Genomic DNA, 26,531 nt, shown 5'->3' with positions numbered 1-26,531 from the left:
AGAAAGAAAGAAAGAAAGAAAGAAAGAAAGAAAGAAAGAAAGAAAGAAAGAAAAAAGAAAGAAAGAGAAAAGAGAGAAAGAAAGAAAGAAAAAAGAAAAAAAGAAAGAGAAAAGAGAGAAAGAAAGAAAGAAAAAAGAAAAAAAGAAAGAAAGAGGAATGGAGGAATCTAACCAGTAAACCCCAAGCTAAGTGGGCAACTTCTGCCCATCAAAATTTATGTTCCCTCAGAGAGGAGAAGGAGAGGGAGAGGACGAACTGAGTTACCCAGCTACCTGGGTCACCATTCAGGCATACACATGTACCTTTTCTGTTTTTCTGCTGTATTCAGTTTAGTCTTAGAAAGATTCTATTTGTCCTGGGTAAATAAATATCCATTCTCAGGTGAGGGGATGCAGAAGAATGGTTTCATAAGTTTCTCCACTAAGGTATACCCCTGAGGAGGGCTATGAGACAAGAAGGGAGACTGTGGAATAAGCTATAGATAAGATCTCTTGGGTGATTGGTAATCAGTAAGTGTTTTGTTGTTGTTATTTTGTGTACAATTCTTCACAACTCTATTAATGGTTTTCTTGGCAAAGATACTGGATTGATTTGCCATTTCCTCCTCCAGCTAATTTTGTAGCTGAGGAAACTTGACACAAACAAGGTTAAGTGACTTGCCCAGGATCACACAACTAGTAAGAGTCTGAGGCCAGATTTGAACTCAGGAAAATGAGTCTTCCTGACTCCAGGTCCATCACTCTATCCCCTGTAGCACCACTTAGCTGCTCTTTAATTGGTGTTAGATAAGATTAAATGGAGGTGGGTAAGAGACTCAGGAAGCTAAAGAATAAAGTTCTTCTTCAGGGTGAAGGCACAGGCATGATTAGGGGAGGTATGCAGGGGGAGGAACGTGGCACTACAGAGTGATATAGCCGGGAAAAAAACAAAACACTGAATCAGAAGAGGTCGGGGCTTAATTTCTGGTTCTACCACTAGCTAGTTGTATGACTTTGGGTAAGTCACTTCTCTTTTGAAACTCAGTTTCCATTTCTATAAAATGAATGGGTTGGACCAGATGATCTTTTTCTCTCTAATCCATCTCTAATAATCTGTGAGTTTGTGATGAAGGCTAGTGATTCCCAACAAATTTAGTTACTACAAATTGTTGCTGGATTTTTGTTTTTTAATTTCATTAAAATTAGAGTCATGGAATCTCAGTACAATAATAGACCTCAGAAGCTGTTCATTCTAACTTGCAACGAAATAGGAAACTTCTCTACAACATCTTCCACAAGGTGATGGTCCACTTCTTCGATTTCCATTTTTAGACCTCGCATGAAAGGAAACTACTCCCAGGGACAGTTAATTTAACTTTTGGATAGTTTTTATTATTAGGAAGTTTTCTCATACAAGAAGAATACGCCTTTCTGGTTTGATTTTGAATCTTTTTTTTTTTTTTTGAGAACAATTGGGGTTAAGTGACTTGCCCAAGGTGGCACAGCTAGTTTTTGTGTTAAGTGTCTGAGGTCGGATTTGAGCTCAGGTCCTCCTGACTCCAGGGCTGGTGCTCTATTCACTGTACTACCTAGCCGCCCCTGATTTTTAATCTTAAAAAAAATTGACAAGCATTTATTTTCTTTCCCTCTTAATTCCCTCTTCCAATTGAAAGAATAAAACCTGTATTACAGACATACAGAGTCAAGCAAAAGAAATCCCCATGTTGGGCCATGTCCTAAAATGTATGAAGTATTTTGTGCCTTGAATCCATCATTTCCTTGCCAGGAATGGCCAGCATACTTAATCCTCTGAAATCTTGGTTGGTTATTGCTATTGATTAGAGATCTTGACTCTTTAAAATTGTCTTTACATTATTATTGTTGTTGTATAAATGATTCTATAGTTTTACTCATTGCACCTTGGGTCAGATCATACAGATCTTCCAAGGTTCTCTGAAATAACCCATTTGCTATTTCTTAAGGGTCAATAATATTCCATTATGTTTATAGGCCATAATTTGTTTAGCCATTCTCCAATTTGTAGGCATCCCCTTAGTTTCTAGTCCTTTGACTAGGCATATTTCTTATAATAATTTTGTTTTCTCTTTTTTTTCAAAGATGAAAGAAAAGAAACTACAAAAGAGTTAATACAAATATTCTTATACATATCAGTCTTTTTTTTCCTTTTTTTGATCCCCATGGGTTATAGACCTAGTAGTAATTTCTCTAGACCAAAGGGTAGGCACAGTAGAGTTATATCTTAGACATTTTTCCAAATTGTTTTCTAGACTGGTTGTACTAATGAACAGGTCCACTAACAGTGCATTAGTGGGCCTGTTTTCTTTTCAACATGTCATTTTCTTCTTTGGTTATCTTTGGGTATAATTAATGGGTATAATTGGCATGTCAAAGTATCTTTAATTTACATTTCTCTGATTATTAGTGATTTGGAGCATTTTTTTAATATGGCCCTTGATAGTTTGTATTTCTTCTTTTGAACCCTGCCCATTCATATTTCTTATCCATTTATCAATTGAATAATGGTTCTTATTTTCATAAATTTTAATTACTTCCTCATTTATCTTGGAAATGAGACTTTATCAGAGAAGTTTGCCAAAAAGTTTTTCTTTTTGTGGTTTGTTTGTTTTTGGTTTTTCCAATTACCTGTTCCTTTTTAAATTTTAACTGCATTGGCTTTATTTATACAAAACTGCTTTAATTTTATGCAATCAAAACACTCCATTCTCTTTTCAGTAATCCTCTCTATCCCTTTCTTATACATAGATCTAAAAGCTTATTTATATAGTACTACTCTAATTTGTTTATGTTGTCACTTTTATTTCTATCATATATCCTTTGGGAGCTTATTTTGTTATATGATGTGAGATGTTGGTTTCAACTCAATTTCTGCCACAGCACTTTCTATTTTTCCTTGTTGTTTTTGTCTGACTCTAAGTTCTTACCTTAGCAACTGGGGATTTGGGATTTATTGAACTCTATGAGAATATGTCTGTTTACTATTTTATGTTATTTACTTATCTGTTCTACTGATTGATTTTTCTATTCTTAGCCAGTGCCAAATCGTGATGATTACTGCTTTGTAGAATAGCTTGAGATCTGATACTGCTAGGGAAAGCTGCCTTCCTGCACTTCTTCCTACTTAACCCAGTTCTGTCCTACAGAGTCAAATAAAACAAATCTAATCTTTCAAATAATAACCCTTCAAATACTTAAAATCTGCTGAGATTTTCTTCCTAAGTTTTCTTTGAAAACCCCCCAATTCCTCCAGTTGCTGCTTAAATTACAGGGCTTCAACAGTGCCCTTACCATTCTGGTCTCCGATCTTTACCTTTCCAGGTGTGTGTGTGTGTGTGTTTGTGTGTGTGTGTGTGTTTGTGTGTGTGTGTGTTCATCCAGACCTATGATTTAATTAAGTGGATGGGGGGGGGGCGGTGTGGGGAACTCTTGACATGAAAACTCCCTCTCCCTATTCAGATTGGCAATTACTCTGAAATTTATAGTCTTAAGGAATTGCTTGAAGTCTTAGGAAGTTAAGTGATCTGCCCCAGGTCAAAGGAAGGGCTTAAAACTGGGTCTTCCTGGTGCCAAAGCCAACCCTCTATCCACTATATCACACCACAGTTCCATCTTTAGATATCCTCTAAAAATGATCTCCCGTTCAAAAAAGGAAATGATGTTAGTCTAGTATGCCTTGTTCTTGCTGAACTCATGCTAAAAGCAACACTTTCCTTTGAGAGGGACTAAGAAACAATTTTTTAAATAACATGGAATTTTTGCCAGGAATTGAAGTCAAATTCACCAAGATATAATCTGGAAAATTCTTCCCTTTTGAGGGAGAGGGAACTGGAGCCATATGGGTCCATCACCAGCCCTGTAGCACAATTTCCATAGTTTTGCTAAGATCCTTGATAACTGTTCAGCAATCACATGGACAAGTCCTTTCTAGTCACATTCAAGCCTTGGGAACTGACCTTGTTGAGGGAAGCTAGGTTTTCTCTTGCCAGCTCTTCCCTTTTTGGGGTCTACATCACTTTCTTGCTAATCTCTTTATTTCCTAGTCTAAAGAACATTCTTCTTGATAGAGGGAAAAAAAGAGTAAAATTAGAATTTAAAACTTGTGTGTCCTCTCTGCTTGAGAGAGATAGCATGATGAGTTAGATAGAGCACTGGACTTAGAGTCAGGAAGACCTAGGTTTCAACCCTGCCTCAGACACTCACTAGTTGTTTGAATCTAGGCAAAGCATTTAACTTCCCTGAGACTCAGTTTCTGATATGTAAAATGAGGGAGCTCCATTCAATGATCTCGAAGGTCCTTCTAAATCTATGGACCTATCTTCTTTTTTGTTTTGTTTTGTTTTTCTTTCTCATGGTTTTTCCTATTTATTATAATTCTTCTATACAACATGACTAATGTGAAAATGTGTTTAGTAGGAATGTATGTGTAGAGCCCATATCAGATTGCAAGCTGTCTTGGGGAGGGAGAGAAAATTTAAAACTCATGGAAGTGAATGTTGAAAACTAAAAATAAATAATTTAATAAAAAAATAAATCTATGAGCCTATGATCATCACTCCCAACCCCATTCCTCCTGAATAGTGGTCATCTTTTCTTTCATCTTCCTCTCTTCCCCAATATAGAAAAATAAGCCCCTTTTTGTCTTCTTTAACATTCATCACCAGTTTCAGCTGTCTCTGACTGGTAGGATGCCAGTCAGCTGGGCAGTCTGTAAGACTCTGGATGCTCTTTTCTTCTGGCTTTGAGGCCTGGGCTTAGAAAGCTTCTCCTAGCAAAGGGGCTGTCCAGAATCATCTCAGAAGAAAGGAAGACATGGATGGTGGCAATTACTATTTATTTCAGATTTCACACCCGGATGATTTGGAATGCTCCAGTGCCAAGGAAAGCCCTTCTTATCACTTGTGATTTCATCACAAAGAGACCCAGCTGTGCCTGGATTGTGCTGGCAGAGCCAAGATACCATATCCGTAGTCAAACATACTTTCAGACTTGCCAGGAAATGTTCTCGACAACAATAAAGCCTCTAGTCCTGGGGAGACAAAGGTGAAACCTATTTAAGTGGGCACATGAATCCAGAAAAAAGTGGTGTTGCTCACAAGTGACATTTGAATACAGGTTATCCCAACAGTTCTTGCTGTTGTTCTGCATTTGGATAGGCAGTGTAGTAAAGGGCAAGAACACCGGTCTTAGGAGTCAGAAGGTTTAGGTTTAAGTCCAGTCTCTGACATTTAATACGTGACCATGAATGAGACTTCTTAATATCCCTGAGACTCACACTCCCTTCAAATATAAAAATATAGTATATTTATACAAAATTAATATTATAATATACTTATATTATATATAATTATAATATAATAATAATAAATAATAATATAATTTATAATAAAAATATAAAATAGGTATGTTATTCCCCATAACATTGCAATATGGGGAAAAATTTATTTACGTCTTCATTTTATAAGCTTAGTTATCTTAGAGATCATTCAGTCAGAACCCATCATTTTTACCAATGAAGAGGTCCATGGAAGTTACCAGAGGTAGCACAAGCGGTCAGAAAAGGAGCTGGGGGTTCTGACTCTCTTTCCATTATGTGGACAATAAGGATAAATAGAGGCAGATCCAGTGATTCCTCTAAGATCACAAACTCTGTCATTTAGTACAAAGCCAGAGCTAGATTCTATGCAGCCTCCAGGATCCCCAACTAGTATCAAATCTATTAGAAAATTCTGCCTTCATTTTTGGTCGTAGCAAAGTGGATGCCTATCAGTTAGAGAATGGCTGAAGAGGTAGTGGCACATGAATGCGATGGAATATTAATGTGCTATAAGAAAGGAAAAATATGATGAGCACAGAGAAGTGTGGAAAGATCTACATGAACTGATGCAAAGTGAAGCCAGAATGACTACGACAATGTAAATTTAAAAAAACACAACCACAATATAATCAAAAGTGAATGCTTCGAAACTACATTTGAGCCCACTGAAAAGATATGAGAAGACATCCTCACTCTACTATTTTGCAGAGGTGAGACATCCAAAGACATGGAAAATTCTATATGTTTCTAGAATTTTTTGATCTACGGATTGGTTTTAATGATTTTTTTCTTTAAAAATTATTATAGGGGATGGTTCTCTGACAGTGGATAGCAAGAGGGATACTGGGAAAAAATCTGGTGATATAGACAACAAAATATATTTTACTCTACCATCTTGGCTCTGCCCACCTTACAAAATATATTTTAAAAGAATATTTTGTCTACCTTGGGCAGAGAGTCAAAAAGTCACTAACTTTCGATCCACTCCTACTTATCCCATCCTGATAATGTTACTGATAAAAAGAATGTAAGTATCTTCTTGGCTTATCTTTTCTTTTCTTTTTGTCTTTTTGAAGGGGGGAAGGGAGGGCAGTTGGGGTTAAGTGATTTGCCCAAGGTCACAACAGCTAGCAAGTGTTAAGTGTCTGAAACCAGATTTGAACTCAGATTCTCCTGACTCCAGGGCTGGTGCTCTATTCATTGGCTTATCTTTTCAACAAATATATTATGCATCTATCGTTTCTGAACCAATGAATTAGTTACTGAGACAGACAGAAAGAAAAATAAAGTATAGTACCCTCCCTAAAGGAATTTCCAATTTCATAGGTAGTGTGGCATAATAGGAAATGCATTGGTCTCAGAGACAGAAAACATTTAATTTTAGTTCTAATTCTGACCTTTCTTAGTCATATCTTGCGGGTAAGTCACTTACTCCTTCTCTGCCTTGATTTCCTCATTTGTAAAGTGGGGATGCTAATATTTGTCCTTCCTATCTCACAGAGTTGTTGTCAGGAAGGCAGTTTGCTACCTTTAAAGGGCTGTGTGAATGGGAGCTATTATTAGTAGGAGAGGGAATGCAGTCACATAAATAACTATAATCCAAAATAGAACATGAGAAGGGCTTCAGGGAGGTTATGAAAGTACCACTTTACAGGAGGGAGCTAAGTCCAAATCCCAACAACAATTACAAACCCTATACAATTGATGATCTTCTGCTACCCCCTGCTTCCTAACCCACTCCCCCCTACAGTTCTGCAGAGAAGAACTTGGTTTGCAGAGGAAATTCCCCCAACAATCAATGCATAGCAGAAGTTGAATGTTCCCCTTTGTGGTTCACTCTACCGAAGAGAATATACAGTTTCCCATACTCTCTCCACAGCAGGAATGGACATTATCTCCACTACAGACCACCCAAAGACTAAAAACAGAAACCAAAAAAAAAATACACATTCAGGTCTTGCATCTGTTAAGAGTTGGGGAATCAGCAATTTATAGGCAAAGTCAAATTCGTCTTACAGCTGCCCTTGGAATGAATGGCTGCTTCATCCTCCCTACCCCCGCTTCCCATTACTGTAAGAGAAGCATCAGGGACTTTCCCCAAGGTTGGCATCTGGGCATTCACAGCAAAAATGAGAGTGTTAAAGCTGGGCTTTCTGTGGGTGAGTATAGTTATGATGGGTATAAGAGAAGCATCAGAACTTTCCCCAATGCTGGCATTTGGATGTTCACAGTATAAGTGGGAGTATTTAAGCCAGGCTTCCCATGGTTGAGTGGAATTATTCTGGATGTAAGAAAAGCATCAGGGACTTTCCCCAGTGCTGGTAGTGGGGCACTCATAGTAGAAGAAGAAGTGTCGAAGTTGTGCTTTCTCTGGTTGAGTGGAGTTTCACTGAATGGATTTTAGAATGTGATGCTTCGCAAGAGTATGGCATGCATGAAGTACATTTGCCTTCTGTGTTTGCCAGTAGAGGCTAGACAGGGATGTATTTGCCAGTATGATCTGTGAGTGAGTAGATATGTTGACCATACAGAGTATGAATTAGTGTGTACCTTTGAGAATGGAAAATAGTACTTATGATGATTTGAATGTGTATATCTATATGTGCAGATCCCATGACGTGTTTGGGGAAGCATTTTTCCTCTCGGTCTCCTGTGGGGTAAGAGATGGTGTGTGTGTGTGTGTGGGGGGGAATGAGCCCTGACACAGACCCCTAAGTCAATGACCATTATGGAGTCCAACATGTGGAAGTCCTTAGAATTAGACATTGGTCCTGGATCTGAAGGAGGTATAGATATGTGAATACAGATCAAGGCAGCTCTATAGACAAATGATCCCTGCTTGACGATTTTGTCAGAGTGATTGAGAGCACTGGACCAAGGACTGGTCTCCATTGTGAAACTGAACTGGAATTTCTATTGATAAAGTGTTGATAGATCTAAAGTCTGATTTGGTGCGGTTCCAAGTCCCCAGTACATGCCAAGGAGAAAGAGACAACCCAAGGAAAGAGGCGACCTTGGGGCTCCAAGATCTAAGCATGATGGCGTGAGGCTGTCATAAGAGATCAGGTCTTAAGATTCTTTCTACATCAGCACCTAGGCACACCTCTGATACAAACAATCCACAAGTTTATTGTTTATTTCTCTATTATTTATCATGCACATACAATGAACAAAACATTCCCAAATATGGGATATACTATCTTAATGGCAGTAACAATAAAAACAACTTACAATTGAAATTTACAGAGGGTTTTCCATAAACGAAATGAACCTCAGGACACGGGTAGTTTAAACACTATTACAATACCTCTTTTTGCAGATCAGGAAACTGAGACTCCGAAGTATTAAAGTGACTTGTTGACCATCATTCAGCTTGAAGGTATCTGAAACAGGATTCAAACTCAGGTCCCCTGACACTAGGTTCAGGGATCTGTCTACCATGCCCTGTTGTATGTTAATAGGGAACCACTAATGGTTTGAGAACAGGAGACCAACGTGGTCTTTGAAAGGTTACACTTGATGGCCTCTGAGGTCCCTTCCAATTCTAACATTCTGAGATTCTGTGAAATAATGTCTTACATCCTCTAACTGCCCTCCTCCCTCCCTCCCCCCCCCCCCAATAAAACATCTTGCTTGCCTTCTCAAGGGGTGAGAAAGGGTTGGGAGGGAAGGAGAGAATCTGGGAACTCAAAATTTTTAAAAAATGAAGGTTAAACTTTTTAAAAAATGTAATTGGGAAATATTTAACAAAATAAAAGCACATTAAAAAAATCAAAACCAACCCCCCCCCCCAGAAATCATTATCTTTCAGAAAAACATTCAGCTCATAGATGAGATGGCTATGAAATGTGAGCTCCTTGAAGGCAGGGACTATCTTTTACTTCTTTTTGTGTCATGAGGACAGCACAATGCCTGATACATAGCAGGTATTTAATAAATGTTTATTGACTGACTGACGATAGACCCCCAAATCAAAGTGTCATTCACCCAGGAGGGAACATTGCCATCTTTTTTAATGTGTAAAATGGAGACTGGGTTTCTTTGGTGTTAGAAATGCAGTGTCAGGGGCAGCTAGGTGGCGCAGTGAATAGAGCACTGGCCCTGGAATCAGGAGGATCTGAGTTCAAATTTGACCTCAGACACTTAACACATACTAGCCATGTGACCTTGGGCAAGTCATTTAACACCAATTGCTCTGCCTTACTCCCTCCAAAAAGCAAAACAAACAAAGAAATGCAGTGCCAGACTGGGACCAGAAGCAGGGATATGTAAAGCCTTAGAAACCCAAGAAGAGCCTTGTTGATAATCAATGGCACAAAAAAAAAAGTGGAAAGAGAAATATTTCGTACTGTGCAAAAAGAAAATGAAATACAAGATGCTTAAATGTCCTGACCTAACAACAGACTTCCTTTTGGGAGCTGAAGGGAAATTAACTATATCATTCTTATGTACATAAGGAAGAAAGAGCTAGAATGTCGCAATGCTATATGGATATAAGGTCATCGATTTCGAATTTAAAGTGACCTTTGAGGTCACTGTAGTAGAAGCAGACACATACTGTTATGTGCTCCCGTGACCTGGGCTCTCATGGGACTTGCAGCTAAGGTAGCAACTCTTAGAACACAAAATACAGTTTAAGAACTTGCAGGTCAAGTTTTGGAGGCTGACCTGGGGTGTGTTGCCATCTATCGGACTTGGCTTTTGCTGAGAAAAGGTGAGGAACAAGCAGAAAATTTGTTAGAATCTTTCAAAATGAGAAGTAAAAGAGGCACAACTTTTGATTTTTTTTTTCTGGTAAAATCTTTCTTCTTTTTCTTCCTCTAAGTACTTTGTACCAGGTTACAACACTGGGATATGGGTGGGTGGGTGGGGGGTGTAACAGGGCTGTCCTTATCATGGTAGATAAGGAGAATTCTGGGCAGAGTCTCCTATATAACCTACACTTTAGAAGAATAGATTTCAAAAAGTTCAGAGGAATGATTGGTACAGTCACATAACCTAAAACTCGAGAAGGTGTTTGGGCCTCTTGGGGAAGAAAGGTGCTACAGAGACTCAGAGGTCATGTGGTCCATAAACCCTACCTGAAACATTCTGGAAAAGTGACCATCCAAACTTGGCCTGGGGGCTTTTAGTCACTGGGAATTTACTAATCCTTCCAGGGCCATGAATGACACCTCAATTCATCTCTAATTGTTAGTAAATTCTTTATGGAAAGTAAAAATCTGCAGTCTAGAAAGAATAAAACAAAAATGGTTAAGAGAGAATTCAAGCCCAAGATAAAAGAGGAGATAGTGAGTCAACCTTTCCTGGCCTCTCAATGAATTTAAGTGTGGGTTAAATAAATTATTTATTTAACATAAAATGTAATTATAACTAATATATTTAAAATATAAAATATTTTAGGGAACTGAAAGCATTTGTAAATGGGATTGCTGAGCTTCTGCAAAGAATCTTTTAAGGATGGCGAATGGGAGACATATGGTGAGACTAGAGACAGATCAGCATTCTTCTGATTTTCAAAAAAAGAGCAAGGATGTGGATACTAGAAATGATAGTTTGATTCGCTTAATGTTAATCCCTGGGTGGGGGTTGGGGTAAAAACTAGAACAGATTATTGGATGGACAATTTTCAAGTATGTTAGGAAAGAGACTGAGACAGAGGGAGACAGAAAGAGAGACAGAAAGACTGTTAGATGAGGAGACATAGACCTACATATGACAAAATAAAATCCCTATAGACAAGATGGAAAGCCCTGAGCTGGAAAATAATCATAATAATAGCTGGCAATTTATAGAGTGCTTTAAGATTTACAGAGTGCTCATGTTATCTCATTTGGTCCTCACAACCATCCCATGGGGGTAGTTTCTATTATTATACCCATCTTACAGATGAGAAAACTAGAGGTGAATGGTTAAGTGATTTGACCAGGGTCACACAGCTAGTAAGGGTCTGAGGCAGGATTTGAACTCAGGTCCTTCTACCTCCAAGTCTAGCACGCTCTTCTGTACCACACAGCTGCCTCTGATAACACTGTGTGTATGTATATTCATGTATATATAGGTACATACATATATGTGTATATGTACGTATACATAAATTTATGTATACATACATGTATATATACATATATCATACACACATATTTACATAATTCAACACACACAAGGATCTGAATTAGTTGAACATCATGGCCAATGATGCATTAATGAATTAATTAATGTCTTTGCCCCTATTCTATTCAATATTTTTCAGCAATGATTTGAATAAAGACATCTGTGTCATACTAATCATATTTATGGATAGCTTAAAGCTGGGAGTGATAACTACTAATATGGACATATTATGCTTGTAGGTATTCAAGAAAGACTCTGAACAAGTTTGTATCATTTTATAGTAATGAAGAGAGGTGAGAGGCATCAGTCAGGTTCCTGCCCCAAATCCTCACTTATGCCTCAGGTTCTGAGCCTGTTAGTACCCTTCCCCCCTCCTTTTCATACTTTCTTCTCCCTAAAGGAGAGTACTATAGGAAGTTTAGAAAATACCAATTCAGGAAAATATCTTGAAACCAAATCCTGAAAATCATGGATGTCTCCATGGTTGTGAATCTGGGTGGCTGGAAGAATGGTGGTACCTTTGTTTTTGTTTTTTGCTTTTTGGAGGGGGGAGGGCAGGGCAATTGGAGTTAAGTGACTTGTCCAAGGTCACACAGCTAGTAAGTGTTAAGGGTCTGAAGCTGGATTTGAACTCAGATCCTCCTGGCTCCTGCACCACCTAGCCACCCCTTGCTGGTACCTTTAAATGGACATTAATTGACATTAGTTCAAAACCTTCATTTTATAGATGTTGGAACCCAGTGAAGTAGCAAGTCCAAGGATACAAAGGTATAAAATGAACTAGATCAAATGATTTCTAAGGTCACTTCCCAGGTTAACATAAAATGTAATGAAGGGGAAGGGAGAAGGGAAAAGCATTTATATAGTGCCTGCTAAGTATTTTATGAATATCTTACTTGATCCTTACAACATTCCTGGAAGTAGATCCTATTATTATCCTCATTTTACAGTTGAGGAAACTGAGGCAGACAGAGGTTACATGACTTGCCCAAGGTCACACAGATTGTAAGTGTACAGGGCCAGACTTGAAGCCAGGTCTTCCCGATTCCAGGTCCTGTGCTCTATTAATTACACTACTTAGCAGGCAGGGACATGATCTAGTCTGCGCTAAGGTTATAAGCTGTAGGAATGGAGCAAATTAATTTGAGAACAATTGTGGATGAATAGTGTGGTATAAAGTGAAAAAAATGGAAGCCACAAACATGGATGGTTCAAGAACCAGCATGGTCGGTGACTCGATGCATGAACAGGGCCAGATCACTTTCCATGTTAATTTTTCTCACTGGTAAAGGAGGCATAATAGTTTTGGTTTTATGCTTCTCAAATGCCATCAAGTACTACCTTCATTAACGGTATATGTGCCTATGTCTTATTTCCATACCAGGCTCCACGAGGGTGGAGATCGCATCATCTAGAAATGCGGTGTCTCTACCAGTCTCTGGCTCAGACTTCTGCACACACAGAGAATACATCCTTGTTGGATTGATGAATAATTGCTCTATTGACTCCATAGTGTTGCTGTGAGGAAAATGAGTAGTAAAGAGCAAAGTTCTATACAAACGTTTATTGTTACTGAGGTTTCTGTTCTTTTTATCATTATTATTATTACAAACAAGTAACAATCCTAGTTTGTGTTTGATTTTCCCTCACTTAGAAAGCACATTTGGCGACCTGTTTCCTGTTCTTGTGACTACATAGAGCCCACGCTTGCTCTCTCTATGGATGAGTGTGGTCTCCTTATTCAGGAACTCTCCTGCTGGTGAAAATTCAAGATGAGCTGGTGATGGGCCATAGCTGGACTTAGGAACTTGTCAGTTTCTCTATGATAATCAACTGTGGCAATGTGGAGTATGCCTTGTCCACTCCAACCAAGTTAATGCCTCCAGGCTTCACTCCTTCCCATCAAATGCTAAAAAAACCAACAGTTTAGTGAATAACTTATTTATCCAAGTAGATAGAAAATAGAAATTGGAGTCCTACTCAAGGGCAGAACCCTCAATGTATGAACCTCAGACTTGATTGTAGGTTTGTGTGTGTGTGTGTGTGTGTGTGTGTGTGTGTGTGTGTGTGTGTGTTTGTGTGTGTGTGAAATCTCCACTTTATTTTGTACTGTATAGATACCACTGCCTACAGGGAAACATTTTTTTTTTAGTAAATAGTATTTTATTTTCCAATTACATGAAAAGTTAGTTTTCAGCACTCATTTAAAAATTTTTAAAAATCAATTTATTTTTAGTTTTCAGCATTCACTTTCATAAGATTTTGAGTTTTAAATTTTCTCCTCCCCCTCCCCAAGACAGTGTGTAATCTGATATAGGCTTTACATATACATTTATATTAAACATATTTTCACATTAGTCATGTTATAAAGAAGAATTAGAACCAATGGGAGGAACCATGAGAAAGAAGAAACAAAACAACAAAAAAAAGAGAGAGCAAATAGCATGCTTCCATCTGCATTCAGGCCCCAAAATTCTTTCTCTGAATGTGAATAGCATTTTCTATCGTGAGTCTTTTGGAATTGTCTTAGATCCTTGTATTGCTGAGAAAAGCTAAGTCTATTAAAGTTAGTCATCGCACAATGTAGCTGTTACTGTGCACATCAAAATTCATTTTTTTTATACAATTTTGAGTTCCAAATTTTTCTCCCTTCCTGCCTCTCCTCCCCCTTTCCCTAGATGGCAAGCAGTCTGATATAGGTTATACATGTACAATCATTTAAAATATATTTCCATGTTAGTCACAGTGTGAAAGAAGAAATAGAACCAAAAAAAAGTAAAAATAGTATGCTTTAACTCCATAGTCGAAGTCCATAGTCATTCAGATTCCATAGCTCTTTCTCTGGATGTGGACAGAATTTTCGGTCATTGAGTCTTTTGGAATTGTCTTGGATCATTGTATTGCTGAGAAGAGCTAAGTCTGATTGTATTTTTATTCTTGATCTAGCCTCTTCTTTGGCCACAGGATTCCAAGATTTAGAGTGGGAAGGGATCATTTCATTTAATCCATATCTGAATAAAATTTCCCTCAACATCAGATCTGGCAGTTGGCCATCCTTGGCTTGAAGACCTCTAATGAGGTAGATCACTTTCCCCCCAACCCCATCCCCAAACAGTCCATTCTACCTTGGGATAACTCTAATTAGGATTAGGAAAATTTTCCGTACATCAACCACAATTTTCTTCTTTGGCACTTTTTTTGGGGGGTGACAAAGCAATTGGGGTTAAGTGACTTGCCCAGGGTCACATAGCTAGTAAATGTACCAAGTGTCTGGGCTGGATTTGAACTCAGGTCCTCCTGACTCCCGGGCCAGTGCTCTATTCACTGTGCCACCTAGCTGCCCCTTCTCTGGAACTTTTAACCACTTATTCCATTTCTGCCCTTTGGGGCTAAACAGAACAATTAGAATTCCTCTTCTAGATAAAAGGCCTTCAAATAGTTAAAAATAGCTCTCCTGTTCTTTCCTCACCTTACCAAACCTCTCTTCTCTAGACTAAATATTTTTAGTTCCCTCAATTGATCCTCGTATGGCAAGAATTCATAAGACCCTTCACTCTCCAGATTGCTATCCTCTGAGATATTCAGCTTATTAAAATCCTTCTCAAAATATGGCATCAAGAACTGAGCTCCAAATGTAGTATGATTGAAACACAATACTGTGGGACTATCACTTCCCTAGTCTAGTCCTATCTTAATGTAGCCTAAGATTGTATTTTCTTCCTTTGATTAAAATGAGAAGATGAATAATCTGAAGCAACCTGAAGAGAGAAGTAATTAGAGAAAGGTCACAGAGAGAGGAAAGATAGAGCCTGGATTTGAATCCATGCCCTCTGACTATTACACCATATTATCTCCTAGTGTCTCAAGGCTGTTCAGCTGCAGATAAGACATCTGAGCTACCAGCCTTGGCTTCAGCCTCAGACTTCACTGTTGGCTACCCCTATTAGGCCAAGCCTTATATTCCTAGCCAATAAACTTTGCTCACTTGTATGGTTCTGCTCTACCCTTGTCCCATGGCATCTATTAGAATGTCCTGGATGAAACCTCCTCCCCCAACTCAGCAGGAAAGCCTCAGTCATCACCAAGAAGCAAAAGCATCTGTAGCCCCTGCTGGGCCCTTATCCCAGGGAGGGAACAGGACAGTCTTAACCGAATCTTACCTCTCACATGCTATGGTAGCACATTAATACCTCAGTCTCTTAAATTGGAGCCCTGGTGAATACATTCAACTTAATTCACCATACAGGTTGTATTTCCAGGAATTTAAAATGCTGACTAGGAATATGCATCCATGTCAGAGCTGAAAAAAAAAAGTCATTTCCCATTTAACAACACTGAGGCAAGAGAAGAAAAACTTCCCAAAGTCTTTTCTCACACATGTGTCCCAGCAGCAGCTGCTAGGAGGTAATATGATGTATCAAAAGAGGTCTTGGGCCCCTGTCCAGGCTTTCTTACTAATTTACTCTCTGACCTTTCATGAGTCATTCCACCTCCCTCTGTACTCCTATTTTCTCAGAATCACCTAAATCCTTTGTCGTAGAGAATCCCAGAAATCACCCACTCCTACTTGTATCTCATATTGTTGACAAATTATTATCTAGCTTATATTTACAGTTTTTTAGACTTAGAGTTGAAAAGGACATGAGAAGTCACTTTGATCTTCTCCATTCCCATCTTACAGATGAGGAAACTGAAGCCCTGGGAGTTTGTGATCCATGAAGTTAATATCAGATGTAGGATTTGATTGTGGGTCCTGTTTCCAGAGTATAACTTCTTCCCACAGCATCACGTCTACTTGAAGTGATGAAGAACCCTTCCCCTTCCTCTCCCGGCTTTATGAGGTATCTCATTTCACTTTAGGGTAGCTTCAATTGGTAGGAAATTTTTTCTTGTGTAGAGTGTATGCCACCCTTAGGATGTGTATGTCCACATGGGTTATTGAAAACCGGTCCACTGGGTAACATATATCTGGAATATTTCCCACCCCTTTCCTAAAAAGACTTTTGATTCCTGCCTTGAAGGGAGCAGGAGGACCACAAAGGTTCTCTTCTCCTCTGACAGAGGTACCAGATTCTAACTACTATCTCTTTACTCCCCTAAATATATTTTAAAAATCCATCACAATAGCATCTATATATATTTATTTATTGGGATTAAATGATTTGTCCAGGGTCACACAGCTAGTAATTGTCTGAGGCTGGATTTGTTATCCACTTGACCACTTGGTTTTGTGTGCTAATTTTAGGTTCAAATCTCTTTCTTGGTCACTTAGAAGGATAAACCAAATTTATGCCTCCAGGCTTCACTCTTTCCCACCAAAATCTTGTAACAAAAGACCAATAGATAGTGAGCAAACTTATTTATTCAAGCAGACAGAAGACAGAAATTGGAGCCCTACAGATCTGAATATGCCAGAAAATACACAAGAACGAATGAGTTCTTCAACTGGGAGTGAGCTGAGATCTTATTCAACTCCAGGAGAAATGCCTATAAGTTCCTAGGGAAGCAATCTAGAAATCAGGGATGTCTTAAGAAGTTAGCTTCCTTTTAAATGTATGTAAGAATAAAGACTCTTTTTTTCCTTCCAGAAATTGGTGCATTGGAGACTTTGGACCTGCACATGTCTTCTTCTCATGAAGCAGGAATGAAGGATATCTCTCCTCTCCAAAGCTCTCTCACCAACTCTTTCTGCCACTCAGGTGTGCAGTATGGAGTCAACATTCCTTCCACCAGTCAGGAGAGTATTATGCAAAATACTCCAGGCTTGAATCCCAAGTTACACTTAAATTGAGCCCGTAGCTGGTTCTTGGCTAGTTTTACATATTGTGTCCAATTCTCTGGGGACAAGCAGGACAATTTGATTCACTCTTTCACATGGCAGAACTTCAAATACTTGAAGATTGATGTTATACCTCACTAATCTTCTAAACACTACACATCCCATGTCCTGTAATCAGTGGCCACATGGTACAAGCTACCATCCATTCACTAGTCACTCTCCTCTAGGCATGTTTCAGTTCCTCAATATCCTTTGTAAGATGGATGATGAAATTCAGGAATATACTACAGTGACTTCTTTCACCTCTGAACTACAAAATGGGTAATCTAGGAGTCCAATGGCAACAATAAAGGGGGCTCACAGTAAAATCAGTGCATCTAAAGACTGGCCACAGATACTGTAATAGTAATGTAATTTGAAGTTCCTTTTGTATTGCTAAGCTGAGAGGTACTTAGCACCTAGTTAAAATTAAGCCTCCGTTAAAGAAACAGAAGGTATAAATTCCTGTTGCTGATAGCAGGAAGGGGCTGAACAGAAAACCCCTGTTGCTGATGTAACAGGAAGGGGCTGAACAGGGAGGGGAAATACTGAATATAAGGAAAAGCCCCAGAGAGGGAGAGACAGACCTTCTTGGAGCAGGCTTCAGTGGAGGCAGAAGCTGCTACTGCCAGGGAGACTGAAGAAGAAAGGCCCCTGGAGGCTGGAAAGAACGATTTTGATTTGGAGAACTTGGATGAAGTGATTTTGATTCTGGGAACCAGCTGAAACTTCTGCTGAGTCCAAGGGCCAGCTGGAGCTGCTGAGGCTATTGAGGATTTCTGAGGGCCAGCAGAAGCTGCCGAAGACTGAGGAAGCATGACTGTAATGCTGGTACTTTGTATGACCATGCTGGTGGCTTTGTTAAGCCTTGTCTTCCCAGGAACAGAGACTGTGAAGGATTTGAGATGGACTGGACACTGTGAGCTCCAATGTGGAGCAGGAACTGCATGGAGAGCTGGACAAGGACCTGGGAGCTATCTGCCTTTGAACCCAGATGACAATTTGGTGAATCCAGGTAGGATCTGGGACCATGGAAGGGGATCTAGGGAATCTGAGAGACTACCCTGAGTCAAGCTGAAAGAAGATTTTACTTGGATACTGTATACTGACTGAGAAATTGTAATTTACTAGGGGTGGAGGGTTTGTGTATTTTCTGATGATTTGAATAGTGAATGATGAAGGATGATTGAATGATTGAGCTGATTGAATGATTGACTAAATTATTGTACTTAGTGATTGATGACTGAATAAGTGACTGGTTGAGTTAACTTAGTGTGCCCCATGAGTGGAAAACTTTTGACTATTGTACTTTGTGTTCCTTGAGGAAGCAAACCTCCCTAAGGATGATTGCATGGTTGAGTTACTAAATGATTGTTCTTTGTTGAAAACTTTGTGACCACTGTGGTGAAAACTATGTGGCCATTTTATGTGATAAGTTGTTGTGAATGCTATATTTTGATTTTCTGTGATAAGTTGTAACATTATGAATGCTATACTTTGATTTACTGTGAATGTTATACTCTGATTTGTTATGGAATAGAGTGTTCACTATATTATGTAATCAGAACCTTAAAAGCTGTTCACAGCAGCCGTCCTCTGGACAGTTGCTCATGTGTGGCATTACAAATACATATAGCCTATGTGTGTCTGAGTTCAGAGGCTCCCCTGGGAAAGGCTGAGGGTGGCTAAAAAGTTTCAGAGCAGGGACCTGGGAAATGCCTAGCAGCAGCAGAGAATGACTGTCATTGCACTGCAGTGATCAAACTGGGACGTCCCAGATATCCAAAGTCTCTAATACTCTGTCCTGAGATACCATAGTGGGATTGGAATATTTAGCACTCTAAACCTCAAAGATCTAGCCCTGTCAGGTAAAGAGGCCAGTGCAAGAATACAAACAATCCAGAGCAAGACCAAGTAAGGTCAGCCACCACATTCAAAAGTCTAGCAGGAGGCAGAGCTTAACTCTGGCACAAAATTTCAATTCCTATATGCATGAAACAGCAAGAAGTATCAGACAAAATCAAAAGAAAAAGTAAGCTATCTGATAAAAAGATAAAGAGATAGAAAGGGAGAGAAAGAAAGAGAGAGAGAGAGAGAGAGAGAGAGAGAGAGAGAGAGAGAGAGAGATCTGATATATAAAAAAATAAGCTACCTGATACAAAAAAATGAGAGTCCTGGAAAATAGATAATAGTTAAGAATTATAGGATTTTCTGAAAACCATGATTTTAAAACAAAACCCAACAACACGGACATTATATTTCAAGAAATCACAAATTAAAATTGTCCAAATCTATTAGAACCAGAGGACAAAGTGAAGACAGAAAGAATCCATCAATCACTTCCTGAAAGGAACCTCAAAAGGAATGTCATAGCCAAAATCCAAAGGTCCCACATTAAAGGAAAAAAATACCTTACATATTCAGAAGAAGCAGTTCAAGTACCACATCATTCCAATCAGAATCACACAAGATCTAGTAACTTCTACTAAGATGAGAGAAGATTCTGGAACATAATATTCCCAAAGGTAAAAGATAGAGGTATAACCAAGAAAAACTTAATTCTGCAAAACTAAGTATAATCTATAGGGCAAAGGGAAATGGACCTTTAGGGGAATATAGGACTTTCATATATTTCTGATGAAAAGACTAGAATTGAGTAATAACCTTAAAATACAAACATAAAAGTTAAGAAAAACCAAGAAAATTAACTGGAAGGAGCTCTATGATGATGTAGCACTAACATTCTAGTAGAGGGGGAAGAAACAAGTGTCCCTTCAGAAGCATAATGTCTTCAAAGGATTTTAAGTGAGTTAAATAAGAAAAAACAGAGATCCTGAGGGTAGATTGGTTCTATTCTAAAGTTTTCAAAAGAGGAAAGAGAAGAGAAAGTGTTAAAAGGAGTAATAGAAGTATAGAAGTGAGAAAGAAGGAGATGGAACTTGCAATTCTCATAATTAGGATGCATAAGAAAAAATGTACAAATATCATGGAAAGGCAGAGGAAGACAGGCTATCAGATAAACTTCACTTTTATTTGAGATGGACAAAGGAAGGCTGAACACAAATATATGCTTACACATAAAAGGTTTGGCTTAGAAATACATCAGACCCAATAGGAAAAAATAGTAGGGATTGGGGTAGTGCTAAGAGGGAAGATAATACTAGGGAGGGAAGTAAAACAAATTTCCTGATGCTGAAAAGGGGAGTAAAAAAGAAAAATAAAAAACTAAACAACAGAATAAGGAGGTGCCTTAGTTTTCCTCTTAGACAACTGAAAAATATCTGTACAAAGTATTCTATCCAAAGGTCCATATTGTACCATAAGATATGATGAAAGAAATATCAGAGGATTTCTGAAGTGTACGAATAGAGTAAAGTAATTAGAACCTGGAGAATAGTTACAAAGGCAGCAACATTGTCATGAAAAACAACTTTGAATGACTTAACTCTGATAATGTGATGACCAACCATGTTTCCAGAACAGTTATAAGGAAGTGTTACTCACCTGCTGAGAGAGAGGTGTTGAACACAAGATGCAGAAAGAGACATACATTTTTGAACATGGCCATTGTGTGGAATTTCAAACTTAATTGTGCGTTATTTGTTACAAGAGTTCCTCCCTTTTTTATTAATTGAAGGTAAGAAAAGGGGGTTAGCAATATGATGCAAAAAAAGGGCCATTGAAACATGTTTTAAATGCATAGAAGACAGCAAAAAGGTTCAGAAGGAAGCACAGACAAGTAGAATAATTTTGAAAATAATGAGAGAAATGTGAATGTGAGTGTGTGTATTTAAAAATCAAGTGGTATGAAATGGAAATTTATGGTTTCATATACAATCATCCTTTTGTGTTCTTCCAAGTTTGTGGAAAACCCTTTTTATTTTGGTGTTTTCATTCAAAATTTTAAAATGAAAGAGAAAAAGATAACACATGCAAAAAAATAAACAAACAGAAAACAAAACCCAGTTTGAGCACACCACAGAGTGTGTTACTACATTGTGGAGAATAATGCTTAGAAAGAAGAGTAAATTCAGAAAGGGAAGTTATAGCGAGGTCTGAATTTATCCAATTATTTTTTAAATAGTAGTTTACTTTTTTCCAATTACATGTGAAGAGAATTTTTAACATTCATTTAAAAAAAATTTTGAGTTCCAAATTTTCTCCCTCCCCCTCTCTCCCTCTCTTTTTCCTTCCCTAAAACAGTAAGCAATTTGATATAGGTTATATATGTATAATCATGTAAAACACATTTCCATATTAGTCATGTTGTGAGAGAAGAAACAGGCCAAAAGGAAAACACACACACACACACACACACACATATACAAAAGTGAAAATAATGTGCTTTGGTCTGCATTCAGACTCCATAGTTCTTTCTCTGGATGTGGATAGCATTTTCCATCATGAATCCTTTGGAATTGTCTTAGATCATTGTACTGCTGAGAAAAGCTAAGTTATTCATATTTGATCATTGCATAATGTCACTGTTATGAATTCATCTAAATGTAATATTTATTGCCATACTCAAAATCTCATCTTGTCCAATAGGATATCTGGAGAGACTTTGTCAAATGCTTTGCTGAAATCTTGGTAAACCATATCTACAGCATTCCCCAAGCAATCTAGTAATTTTTGTAAAAAGGGGAGAGGGGCAGGAAGGTGAAATGAGGTGATTCTGGCATCACCGGTTTTTAATGAAACAACCATAGCTCTTTTCAATCACCTCCTTTCTAAGTGCATTTTCCTTGCCTAGAGGTCAAATTAGTTCCAGAACCTTGAGCTGGGTTAAGCCCGTAGGTAGAGGCTATGAAGATGTGGGTTAGCATAGACCCAAATCAGAAATGAACCCAGCTCTATCAGCCCATGCTAGAGGAAGAGTGTAACGATAACAGCAAAACACAGAAGCAAAAGTTGTTCATCTCACCAAATCAGATGATACAGATAAAGCACTTTGAACACCTTGAAACACCATATAAATGTTAACTATTATTTCTCAAGCTGCAGCTTTACACAGTTCTTTCATTAAGACTGTTCTCATTGATTAATCTTTAATGAGTACTTGTTTTATACTAGAGACTTTTCAGAACTCTGTGATTTCTTCTCTAGCCCTCCTATCTTCAGTGGTATCAGGAAAGAAAACCACCAAAACATCTGGGCGAGCACATCACGTGCCTCCCCCCAACTAATCTGTCTTGCACATTTCTCTGGTCAAGTTAGTCCTCAAAAAGCTTTGGTAAGTCTGTGCTTCCATATCCTTTGCTAAGGCTGTTCCTGATGCCTGGAATGTAAAATTGGGTATTAAAGTTATCGCTGTTTATATGATACAATTCCATGAGGACAGGGCACAATACTTTATCTACACTTTGTATCTCCCCTAGCATTTCATACAGTATATTGCACACACAGTCTCTTAATAAATGTTTATTGAATTGAATTTCATTGAATTGATAGAAATAAATACACCTAAAATGTGGCAGATAAACTAAGAAAGAAAATTGGAAAAACAGGCAAGGTACGCAGACATACCAAAGCAATTTTATTTCCTTAGAACTATGTGAATTTCTAAAAGGTAATGGAATCTCAAGAACTGGCAGGGCAGTTTCCAGACCTATTTAATTGCCAAATTCTAGATGATGGCCCAGAGTTCCAGACGTGATGGAATTCCAAAGGCTTATAGAACTTGGATACAGTAGCCTGTGTATATATCTCATTTTAGATGACGGGGAAAGGGGTAAGGGGGAAGATTAGCTAAGAAAAGGTTCTAGGCAAAACTACCAGACTAGAGGACAGAAAATACGGAGGAACCAAGAGTCCTAAAAAAGAGAGAATAGGACATTGTTATCCACGAAGATAGGGCATTGTTATTCAGGAAGCTAAAGTCCTTTATCTTCTTTAAAGGACAAGTCACTCTTTTCCTTGATTCAAGGGTTTATCATAAAAAAAATCAGTAATTTGTGGAATCTAAGGACTAAAAGGATATTTAAGAATCATCTTGTCTAGTCCCCTGCCAAGGGCAGGCCAAATTAAAGTCAAATGGCTATCCTATTGTTAAATATCTCCAGCAATGAATCTCTAGGTTTCCTTCAAGAAACTTTTTCCTTCAAAAAAGTCCCTAGGTTTCCTTCATTTTTCCATTCTCTCATGTCTTTTATAACTATATATATAATAATATGAAATAGAAACACATAACATATATGTATATATGTCTGTATATGTATGTGTGTATGTATATATGCATATATATCTGTATATATCTATATTTATACTCCTGTAATTCCAATGGCATAAAAAACTTCTTCAATCAATATAGATTGATTATGTAATTGATTATACAATTGTTTGAATATAATCGTATACAATTAATACTCAATACAAATTGTCTGAGAATGTTAAGTCACTTGTCTATGCTCATACAGCCAATATATGCCAGAGTTAGAACTTGGACCTAGGTCATCGGGGCTCAGGAATCTCTAGCCACAAAAATCAGGATCCTTCTCTGCTAAAACTAAAGCCTCTTTTGTCTAGTATCTGACCACGATAGCAACAGAGAAGAAGATATTGGAAGTTCTTTCTTAAGTTACTCCTTAGTCTTCTTTTCTCTAGATTGAATATCAATAAATCATTTCTCCTAGGATTCCTGTCCATTCATCCATCAATTTTACTGAATCACTGGATAAATCCTTCTAGCTTCAGGGTGGAGAGAGGTAGATCTGTGTATGTATATATGTTACTATGGTATAATGGACTTTCATCAAAGTCATACTCTGATTCCCCATTGTGGCATGGAGGTTGTCCTAGGCTCTTGAAGGGCATGTCAGCAGGACATAATCTCTTATCAGGTCCTACCATGCTAGCAAAGCTTCAAACATGAACCTGTTAATGGTGAATAAATTCATTGTGAGTAAATTCAGAGAGGATCATCAGGTTGACTGTAGGATGATGATTTTTTTTTTTTTGCTACAGAAACTCTTAAAGATCACCTTTTAAATCAGAAATGGGTTACATCTATACAAGAAGCCCCCAGACTATGGGAACACAGTTCTTTAAGTATTGAAGCATATATACCATAAAGGAAAGAATCCTGGACATCAGGGGTCCTGACTTGGGTCTTGGCTTTATCCACTAACTAGCTATGGGATCACAGACAAATTATTTAATTTCTCTGGGTTTTGTTTCAGTGGATAGAGTGTTAGACATTTTATCAGGAACCCTACTTCTTACACTTACTAAAATGTGACCACAGACAAATCACTTAAAACCGAATCTCAGTTTTCTCATTCGCAAAAACAGAGATAAAAGTAGACATTATGCCTACCTTCTTGTGACTTTCAAATGACATAGTGTATACATTTTGTATGTAAGTTTAATGGTGCAGTGGATAGAGTTCCAGGATTGGAGTCAGGAAGACCTGACTCCAAACACTTAGTAACTATGTGACCCTGGGCAAGTCACTTAACCTTTCTCAGCCTCAGTTTCCTCATCTGTAAAATGGAGATAATAATAGTACCTACCTCCCTGGGTTTTTGTGAGGACAAAATGAGATAATAGTTGTAAAGAACTTTGCAAATCTCAAAGCATCATTTAAATGTTAGCTATTATTAATAAATCTGTAACTGTATAAGAATCGATTATTTCTAAGAACCTGTGCAGTTGGAAATTTTCATTCTTTTTCTAGTTGTCTATGTTTTATTGCATTTTATGTGTGTCATTCCATATTTTCCAATTACATTTTTTGAGCAATATCCTTCATTTTTAAAAATTTAAATAGTATTTTGTTTTTTCCCCAATTACATATTAAGGAAAACTTTTTAGCCTTCAGTTTTATAGGATTTTGAGTCCCAAATTTTTCTCCCTCCCTCCTCTCCCCTCTTCTGAAAATGGTAGGCAGTTTGATATAGTTTATACATGTGCTATCATATAAAACATATTTCCATATTTGTCACAGTTGTGAAAGAAGAAACATATCAAAAGGAAATAAAACCATGAGAAAGAATAAAGCAAAGTAAAAAAAAAAATATGCTTCAATCTGCATTCAGAGTCCATCAGTTCTTCATCTAGATATAGGTAGCACTTTCCTCCTTGAGTCCTTTGTACTTGTCTCGGATCATTGTGTTGTTAAGAAGAGCTGTCATTCATAGCTGATCATCATAGGATGTTGCTGATACTGTGTACAGTGTTTTGCTGGTTCAGCTCATTTCACTTTGCATCAGCTTGTACAAGTCTTTCCAGGTTTTTCTGAAATCTGCCTGTTCGGCATTTCTTATTGCACAATTGTATTCCATTCCATTCATATTTCACAGCTTGTTTAGCCATTCCCCAATTGATGGGCATCCCCTCAGTTTCCAATATTTTGCCACCAGGAAAAGGGCTGCTATAAATATTTTTGCACACGTAGGTCCTACATTTTTATTCTTAATGAATTTTTTTTTTGTATCAGGCTTGTGAGGGATATGAAAAGTATACCGAACACTTTCCTGTGGATTCCCTCCATTGTTTCAGCCTTCTTAAAAAATAGAGGACTTTATATAGACCGAAATATTCCTAGCAACACTCTTTGTGGCAGCAAAGAATTGGAAACAACATTGGTGCCCATAAAATTATGGTATATGATTATATTGCAATATTACTGTATTGTTAAAAAAAAGATAAAAATGAAGATTTCAGAGGAGACATGAATTGATGTGGAGCAAAGTAAACAGAGCTAGGAAAACAGTATATACACAATGACTATAATAAGGTAAATGAAAAGAACATTGAAACAAAACTAAATAAAACTTTACTACCTTGTGCTACTTAAAAGACAGATCATGCATCTGAATTCTTGGAAAGAATATATTCCCTTTAATTGAACATATATTTACTTAGCTCCTATTACTGGACCTTGTCTTAGGTCCTCAGATAGAAACAACAGAGTTCTTGAACTCAAGGAGTTTGTGTTCCACTGGAGGGAAATAATTCTTACATAGATAAGGAAATACAAAATAGATACCAGGTAAATACCAAGTAATTTTATGGGGTAAGGAGTATAGCAAGGATCAGAAAAGGATTCTTGTAGAAGATGGTGATTAAGCAGAGTCTGAAGGGAGCTAGGGATTGCAAAATGCAGCCAGGAGGAGGGAGAGCATTCCAGGCACAGGCTGGCCTCTGAGACAGAAGATCGAACATCTTGTACCACACAGCAAAGAGGAAAGATCAGGTGGAGCATGAGAGTACGAGAGAGAGACAGAGAGAGAGAGAGAGAGAGAGAGAGAGAGAGAGAGAGAGAGA

The sequence above is a fragment of the Petaurus breviceps genome, unplaced genomic scaffold (assembly GCF_028583685.1).
Source record: "Petaurus breviceps papuanus isolate PSGF00001 unplaced genomic scaffold, PetGlider_PUasm1.0 90769, whole genome shotgun sequence".
NCBI classification, from domain to species: Eukaryota; Metazoa; Chordata; class Mammalia; order Diprotodontia; family Petauridae; genus Petaurus; species Petaurus breviceps.
This window is presented reverse-complemented; position numbering follows the sequence as displayed.